This window comes from Cibotium barometz, chromosome 42, assembly GCF_041138505.1.
Source record: "Cibotium barometz isolate CiBa-2024 chromosome 42, ASM4113850v1, whole genome shotgun sequence".
Classification (NCBI taxonomy): domain Eukaryota; kingdom Viridiplantae; phylum Streptophyta; class Polypodiopsida; order Cyatheales; family Cibotiaceae; genus Cibotium; species Cibotium barometz.
The window spans coordinates 12,654,142-12,663,811 of record NC_141087.1 but is presented as its reverse complement, the minus strand read 5'-3'; the positions used below and the strand labels follow the sequence as shown (position 1 = coordinate 12,663,811).

The 9,670-nt window shown below is 41.4% G+C and overlaps 1 pseudogene across 1 annotated transcript; it reads left to right on the top strand.

Moving 5' to 3' along the window:
* The first annotated feature begins 775 nt into the window (after positions 1–775).
* LOC147614177 (uncharacterized) lies at positions 776–9,423 on the top strand (annotated as a pseudogene). Its single transcript, XR_015263083.1, has 3 exons — positions 776–1,902; positions 8,391–8,544; positions 8,738–9,423. The product of XR_015263083.1 is annotated as an uncharacterized LOC147614177 (transcript).
* Positions 9,424–9,670: the final 247 nt, after the last annotated feature.

The window sequence follows — 9,670 nt, the reverse complement described above, 5'->3', positions numbered from 1 at the left end:
CCAGTTGATTTGGTGGCTGGCTTGGGTTTAAAAATTTCGCCCACTTAAAAAATTCCGACCGTTGGGAAAAAAATTTCGGTCCTCTTAAAACATTCCGGCCCATTTAAAAATTCCGGCTCTCTTGGGAAAAAATTCTGACAGTCGGTGCAAGGGGGTGCAGGTTTATCGGCTGGACACAATTCCGATCAATCGGAGGGCACATTTTCGACCATCATGATGAGGATTCCAGTTGCTAGCGAGAAATTTTCCGGTGTGGCCGGGTTTACAACCCCGTATTGCAAAAATCTTGGGGACTTAAAAAAATTTCTAAGTCCAAAATGTTTGAGAACAAGTTTAGAAATTGAACCCGAGCGGTTGTTTTGAGAGGGCAATGTTATACCATTACACCAAAGATTCCAGCGTAGAAAACTTGTATATCGTTATTTGTTTGGAGGCTCCAAAAAAAATCGCTGTCCAACCCGTACACGGACGGCCAGAATTTTTTAATTGGGCTAGGTTTACAGATTTGTAAACTCGGGCCAGCCACCAAATCCAATGGTCCATATCGCCCTCAGACTTGTGCTGCCACTTCCACCCCGTAGATCCCACCGCTTCTCACCATGTTAAGGCACGCTCAGTGATGCAGCAACATGGACCATGGACTTTTGGTCGATTTTTCGGTCAAAAGTCACATCAACTTTTAATAACGAAAGTCTTGTGACTCTGGAACGCTCCCACGCACATCAAAACAGGAGGCAACACAGCTTTTTATATTATTATTAGGGTAGTATTTTGGTGCTCCTATCGGAGAGGGCGTCGATCCTCCATCTGCACGCACCGCCCATCTATGATGTCTGATCCTCACGGCCAAATATGCAGCCATGGAGAGCTTGTCATCCCTAACACAACATTGCCTCTGCGATTGATTGATATCGCTGCCACCCTTGGGAGTGAAGGTGGAGTGAGCTTCATAACCCCTGGGGATTGGGATTTCCATGTTATATCTCACACTTGGAGCCTGTCCATTCGAGAGTTTTCCAAGAAAGTGGGCGAATCGATAGGGGACAGTGCAGGAGATTGCAGGCTGCAATTATACAATGATGCGTTTGAGGGGGAAAACTTTGGCGATGAGGCTGGCTACCAGCAGCTCATGGAGTTTCTCAAATTATTGATGAGTGATGGGGTCAGGCAGGTATGGTTTGATGCTCTCTGTATAAACCAGGTGGATACTGATGAGAAGAGTAGGGAGATCATGCACATGGGCTCCTACTACAAGCACAGTGCAGGGTGCTACGTGGTTAGCCATGGCATCGGCCAATCTTACAGCCTACTCTGTCAAAACGAGCAAGGCAAGTTTACAAGCCTTCCTCGTTGGTTTTCCAGGGTTTGGACCCTCCAAGAGTTTCTGCTCCCAACCAAGCTCACCTTCATAGTGAGTAGCCTAAATGGTACACATCTCACCACCCTTGTCAATATGCACATCAGAGATAGATCTGCGGTCGGATTCTGCGGCTGCTGTTTGCACACTCCAGTCGAGCATCGAACACTACCTGAAGAAAACTCCATTAACAATTATGATGAAGAAATCCTTGGTGCCGGTGATGACATGGTGATTTGCAGTAGATGCACAGAACTTCCTTTGATCCGTAGAGCCGCCATCAGAGGCTCTATTGCAGGAGAGCAGCTATATTTTGTTGACAGGGTCGTCTATAGAGACCTTGTTATCCTCCATTCAAAAGGGGCCACATACGTATGAAACTGTGGCAGCTGCACATCGATGAGCTTTATCGTGTGTCACAAGCCAAGTGCTTTGCGTGCAATTCAGCTGCCATTGCAAACTTGATTCAAAATCGGGATTGCAGAGAGGACGAGGACCGACTGCTATCTATATTATGCGTCTTGGGATTAGAAGGGAGGATGCAGGTAGGTATTCACTTCTACTAATGGTCAGATTTTTAAAAGTTTAATGTTCTTACTTTTTTGGAAATTACTAGAGCGTATATATATTTATAAAACATCAGTTTTTTGTACATGCCCCCACCATTAACCATCACTTTGGATACTTAAAAATTTACAAAAGACATCTAGCAAGCCCCATTTAAAAGAGAACATACAAGCTTCCACATCTGATCTTTCCAAACAAAGGATGATTGTTCCCAGCTAAACTCATGACTCGATTGCATCCCTGCAATCAAGATTCAAGATGAATGGGACTCGTCCCTCTAGGTGTATATATGTAACAAAGTAAAAAGGGAAAACCTTTTGATAATCATCATAATACAAGTCAATTACTCACTCTTCTCTCTAAACCTAGGCCAATCATCCTAATCTAGGCTAATCTAAGGCTAATTAGACTAATTCAAGGCTAATCTAGATGCGCCTTTCTTTCATTGGTATCAAAGCTCAGTCTTTGATCCACTTTCATCTTGGTTTCAAGAAAATTTGAGAAATTCTTGGATTTCTTGATCTTCTCGATTTTCTTGGTCAAAAAGAGGAACATGGTGATCTTGATTGGGTGAATTTGATCTTCGTGATTCATTTTCCTAAGTTTTGCGGCCATGGGTTGGCTGAGGACCAAATTTTGAGGGAGCCGCTCCTAATTTCAAATCACACGACCAAAATTGGAAAACAATTTACTAATCCTGATTGGTGCTAATCCAAAAACGTTTTTGCTCTTTCTTCTTCTTTATGCTTGATTTTGGGCTTCATCCTTGGCTAAGGACATGCATTAGCTTAGGGTTTTGCTTGAGCATGACATTAGCTCATCTTAAGCTTGACCTTAAAGATTTTTGTGAAGAATTTTCACCCATCAGGCTGCCGCTAGCTGCGCGATACTGTGGAGTCCACTAGGGAGTCTTAACGCTTACAAATTTGTGGCTTAGGCTTAGCAAAGCCTAGGGTAGCTATAAGATAAGGGTTTACCTTGGTTTTAAGATTCTAGAGAAGGCGATTTCTTTGCGCGTTTCTACCACGAACAGTGTTGCAGTCGACTGCACGTTTTCTCTTGGTGAGTGGAGCTTAGCCATGAAATATCAATTGCTAATGATGCTTGACAATGATCATCAAAGATAATCTTCCTAATTTTTTCCATTGAAATGCTTCAATAGCTTGCTTCTATTAATACTAAGGGAAGGAGATTAAGTTCTTGGGTTTGTGCTCTATTGCTTGATGGATTCTCACAATAGTTTGCATCATAATGAAGCGATTTTTGCAAGAATAGGATTTCTCTTGGCTGCTATGGACCTTCAAGATTTGGGGATTTCATAACAATAATCCTAATTTCTTGCAATTAGTCAATTCCTCAATCCTATTCACTTGTGTTGGGAGTTATCCTATCCTCAATGACCATATGCAATCTTATGTTTTCAATTGAAGCATTAGGAGAATCCTAAGATGAGAAATTTTACCTTTCTCAGTAGCCACTTGAAGGGCAAGGATTAAGGGGTGTGTAACCAAGGCAAACAACAAGGGAGCTAGAGGACAACCTTGTATGACTAATCTTCTCACCTCAAAACTACCAACAAGAAACCCATTTTGGAGCAGACATGTGAGGAAGCCCCAAAGGTGAGAGTATAAATGCATATGGCCATCCTCAGACCAAAACCTAGCGTTTCCATAACCCTAGTTATATGAATGACTCGTGCACTCTATCATAGGCCTTGTCTAGATCTAGTTGGATCATGATGCATTTTTGTTTAAAATGGTTATTGACATCTCTTCCACTATTAATCAAAGTTATTTGGAAGAGAGGAAAACCAGACTCCTTATGAAATCAAAGAAAACACTTGCAAGCACATATTTTGACCGAAATTAACAAATAGATTAGTAGCCTCTCTTTAATCTAATCTGATGGCACCCACAGGTGAATCCTGCATGATGTACACCACGTATACCCCCTTAACGCAAGAGCATGGGTGATTTGGAATGCATGCATGTGTACAATTCCACCTAGGATTACCTTCCAATGTCCATACGTTCTAGAACATCCATGAGAGAGCGAGAGAGGGAAAATTTTTGCTTTGAATTTCTAAGGTCGTGTAGGATGTTTGTACACTCTACATGGCATACAATACCTAGTCTATAGCATTAATAATCACCAACTCAACACCATCACCCCTGCCTAAGGTAAGAAGATGGACGTATGCAGATATAAAACTTGGGTTATATGATTTTTTGTTGGGGTCATATTTACAAGTTAGGCTAGGTTCAAGCATTTTCTTTTCTCTCGTCCATAAAAATGAATCAATGAAAATCGTAGGAGAGACATGTAGCAACTCAAATGAGCCCAGTTGGAAGCTGGGGTAGGCAATATGTTTGAGAACCAATGGAGCCAAATTGATACATGTGGCTGGCACATTTAAGTTGCTTTATTTGATGCATTGGCCACTCAGGTCTTCTTCTATATGAAGTAGAGGTTTGGGGAGGAAGTGTATCCAAATGTACACGTAAGGAAATTGAAAAGGTACAAAAGATATTTCAACGTCGGCACCTTGGGGTGAAGGTAGCCACCCCCTATGCCATCATGCTTTCAGAGACTGGATGCAAGCCACTTCAGATGCTTGCATTGGAAAGAATTTATAAATATATCACAAAGATTTTGAATTCAAATGGGAATAGATTTCCTAAACTTTCTTGGGAGGAGAGCTCCAAACTATAGAAAACTAAGAAAAGAAAAATTCTCTCATCGGGATGGGTCTCAAACATCAAGAGGTGGTTTCAGAGATGGAACATGCATGCCTTTCTTGAGCTTTTACTGGATTAGATGTGTTATGTAAATGCTGAACTAGAGCTAATTGATGCATTGAAATTTCTATGGGAGAATGCGAAGAAGATAACTAAGATGCAATACTACATCAGCCATATAAATCCAAATTGTTGGAGCACATACAAAAAAATAGAACCGAATGTATGTAGCCTAACTTGAGCATACCTATGGCTGCAAGGTCGCATAGATCTTTAGCTCACTTATGTACTCGCTCTCATGACCTAGGCATCTAGAGTAGGCTATGGAGAGGTGAGACAGTTGAGAACTACATGTCCACTCTCTGCGACAACTAAGCGATCGAGGATGAGCATCCCTTGATGATTGCTTGCCCTACGTATGATGAGATTCCATGAGGGTTTTCACATATTAGGGAAAATTTAGACTCACTTTTGGGCCTTTTAAGCTCTTTGAGATTCTAGGGAATATTCCATAAGGACCAATGAGTGTGAGGCTCTTGTACGGAACTTTTGAGGTTACTTTTTGGTGGGGAGGCCATAACTTGAGCATGAAAACTCCAAATTTGAGAACTACATGGGCACTCTCTATTACAACTAAGCGATCAAGGATGAGCATCCCTTGATGATTGCTTGCCCTACGTATGATGAGATTCCATGAGGGTTTTCACATATTAGGGAAAATTTGGACTCACTTTTGGGCGTTTTAAGCTCTTTGAGATTCTAGGAAATATTCCATAAGGACCAATGAGGGTGAGGCTTCTGTTAGGAAACTTTTGAGGTTACTTTTTGGTGGGGAGGCCATAACTTGAGCATGAAAACTCTAAATTTGTCGAAGGTTGGTGCGTTAGAATCTGCTCATCAAGATCTTTCCAATGATATGTTACATGATATAGTTTTGGTTATCCACGATCCCCCTTTTCGTAATAGAATGATGACTTGGCATTTCTTAGCGGGCCCAAAAATGAGTCCATATTTTCCCTAATTGCAAACGTTATGCTAGTGTCCCACAAATCCTTGAGTTTCACCCTATAAAATGTGGGAGGTATGTAGGGATGCTTTTTTAGCATCACCATCAACTAATGGCTCACCAAAAAGAGTGTAGCCACACTACCCTCCCTCTTTAGGGTGGAGACTAATGTAACATAATAGCCTCCCGTGGATGATAAAATATCATCACCATCTTTCTCATTCTCTCTCTGTTTTATTTTCTCTATCATTCTCTCTCTCTCCCTCTCTCCATGTGACATAGTTGAGGGAGACCTCTCGACCATACTTATTAGCCCCATGTGACATAGTTGAGGGAGACCTCTCGACCATACTCATTAGCCCCATGCTTGATATTTTGGGAGTGGTATAACTCTAAATTTATCGGAGGTTGGTGCGTTAGAATTTGCTCAACAAGATCTTTCCAATGATATGTTACATGATATAGTTTTGAGGTACTATGGATAGAGTTATCCACGATCCCCCTTTTCGTAATAGAATGATGACTTGGCATTTCTTAGAGGGCCCAAAAATGAGTCCACATTTTCCCTAATTGCAAACGTTGTGCTAGTGTCCCCACAAATCCTTAAGTCTCACCCTATAAAATGTGGGAGGTATGTAGGGATGCTTTTTTAGCATCACCATCAACTAATGGCTCACCAAAAAGAGTGTAGCCACACTATCCTCCCTCTTTAGGGTGGAGATTACTGTAGCATAATAGCCTCCCGTGGACGATAAAACATCATCATCATCTTTCTCATTCTTTCTCTGTTTTATTTTCTCTATCATTCTCTCTCTCTCTCTCCATGTGACGTAGTTGAGGGAGACCTCTCGACCATACTCATTAGCCCCATGCTTGATATTTTGGGAGTTGTATACTATATATTGGGGGGGGCTGATGCTCCTCTCATGTTCCATGTTTTTTGCTACTCCATAAAACAAGCTCCTGGGAAGGCCCCAAAGAGGAGTTTAATCATTTGCACACTCTACTCTCCCAAGTTAACTTCCAAAGGCTTAGGAGTATCTTTAAGAGTGTTTCAGATAATATATACCTTGTTTACAACTCTTCTTATTGAATTCTCATCAGGAGTGAAAATCATATGACCAATACTACCGGGCCAATCTCCCCAATGCCCGACAAAGCCACGGTGGTAAACCACCAAGCTCCACCCAAATTGGGCAAGCTTCAATTAGACTTTTATTAACATCAAACAGAGGAGGGAATTTTTTGAACATCACAGAAACCATTTTCACCTTGCAAAATAAGACAAAAAACCCTTGCCAAGACAAAAAACTCAGTTAGAAATCCCCTTATAGTATAGGACTTCCTCCTCTTACCAACGATTTGTATCCATTCTTTTGAGTGATATTCTCGGACATATGAGAATCACAGTACAAGTGGCAAAAGGTGAACTTGACTTTTTATGAAATTAGAGGGAACACTTGTACATATTCGGACCCAGATTAACAAATAGATTAGCAGTGTTCAATCCTAGCCTCTCTTTGATCTAATTTGATGGCACCCCCATGTGAATCCCCCATTATGTACACCACCAATACCCCCTTAACTCAAGAGCATGCGATTTTGAATGCATGCATGTGTACAATTCCACCTATTACAATCCAATGTTCATACTCTCTAGAACATCCACCATGAGAGAGAGGGGGGATTTTGCATTGAGCTTCTAAGGCCATGTAGGATGTTTGTACACTGTACATGGCATACACTACCTAATCTACAACATTAATAATGACCAACTCAACATGATCACCCCTACCTAAGGTACTAAGAAGATGGACATGCGCATATACAGAACTTGGGTCATATGACTTTTTGTTGGAATTAGGCTAGGTTAAAACATTTTCTTTTGGAAGTTCTTTCTCTTGTCCACAAAAACGAATAAATGAAAATCCCAGGAGAGATGTGCATCAACTCTCGAATGAGCCTAGTTGGAAAAGTGCTAGATTTTCTATTGAGGGACCTTGGTTTTCAATTTTATATGTTGCAAAATCCCTTGTATTTTAGTGAGCTTTTCTGGCACATATGGCCTCTCTAGAAGTCCCCTAGAGTGGACCCCTAGATCGACCCTTTCCGTCACCTTGTTGTTGTACCCTTTCGATCGCTAGCAAATGGAATGAGGCCATGTGGCAATCTGGTGTTTTTGCATAGAAGGGTTTGAACTCACCCTTAGACCACACCCTCATGAAATAAATCCATATAAGAAATTAAGTGGATCTATGAGATAAAAAAAATTAGTAAGCTCAATGACTCGCAAAGTCATTGAGAGAAAAATTATTATTATTATCACAAAATGCAGGTTATGGGAATAGTTCTACAAAAGTGGCTTTCATGATGATAGTAAAATTCACAGTAGCTGATTCAGAATTCTAAGAAAAGGATCAAATTGACTTCAGTATGTTTATACGAACTAGTGGGCAACCCGTGCTTCGCACGTCTTTTGAGACTCCAAATTCAAATTCTACCCAAACCTCCTCAACCTCTTCCTCCCCTTCTCGAAGCTCCGAATTCTTGCCAAACCTCTTTCTCCCCTTCTCGAACCTCCAAATTCTTGCCACAAAATGGCATCTTTGTGAAACTCTTCCTTTAGATAATATAGAGACTGCCAAAGACCCATCTTCATTTATGATAAATTAAGAAAAATGACTTGGCTTGTTTACCGCAAAGGCTAAAATTGTTAATGAAGGTACGAGCCGGCCAAACATTAGAGCAGCAGTGGAAAAAGGTAGCGCAAGCAATAGCGGATTGGGAAGATAAAAAGACATTGCTTGACTTTTGCATTAGGGACTTCAAATGTGCATGGGAAGCGAATTGCTCTTGGATTCCTAATTTACGGTCAGGTCAGTCTCATCTGGTAAAACAAATGTCGTTTAGTGTAATTATAATGTTAAATTCCAAAACAAAAAAACCATAAAATTCTAAGGTTAACGAGAAAGAAACGTTTTTAAAGAAATCTTTAATAATTCTTTTCTTAAATTGAAATGGAAATTTTGACAAAATACTTTGTTGTTGTTGTTTTTTTTTTTTTTTAAGGCGGCGGGCCGTTGCCTACTGACAAGTTTGGGCAGATAAGATTGCGCTCAGCGCATGTGCAGTTAAAAGAATGCACACCAAACGGGGCCTTGAAGCTCAATGGAAGAGTATGCCATGCTATACTGGCTCTGAGGCCGCCATGGACAGAGGATGTCGGCGACAAGATAGAGCCTTCGAAGGAGAAGATGGCACAGAGTGGTGCTAGCCGGCATTTGATGTGCAAGTGTTCTGCTCGTCGCTCTGGGGGCCAATTCATGCGCGTCCACCAGCATGGGAGCTGCCACCTCCAAATTTCTAGCATTCTCAGCATACCTCTCTTTGCTGATGTGTTCCTTGAGTCTGTAGGCGACCCCCCCACTGAGTTTATCCTACCCGGATGCTATATCCTGTCAGACCCTCAGTTTACAGACCCCAATACCTGCACATACTGCAACCGAGTAATTACTGGCGGATTGCATCTGCCCTTTAGATGCATGCATGCATTCTTGAAGCCTCTCGAGGTCGTTCTTGTGCTATGGGGTGATTCTTTCAAGGATGAATCTTCAGGCATTGCCATGATATGTGTGGGAAGCATCGACCACCCCTTACACAAGGTTGGGGTGCTGCAGCTCAAGTTAGACGTGCTTAATGCTATTTTCCCAACAACCAGCTCTACATCATACACTGAATTTCTTCTTGGAGGATGATAAACACTTTTTGGAAGGCAACCCTATAAAATGTGGGTGCCTCAATAAACTTTGCGGGTCTCAGTATACACTAGAGTTCACATCATAAAAACAAGAGATGAGATAAATAAGCATGAGAGATCTACAGTATGTTATTCCAAACCTTTATTATCCTTGCATGTCTTCAGCGAGACAAGTACATTTCTTTCCTTTAGAAAATAGAAGATTATATGCAGCCTTGAATGTTGGGGTGGTGGTGCTGAGAGTG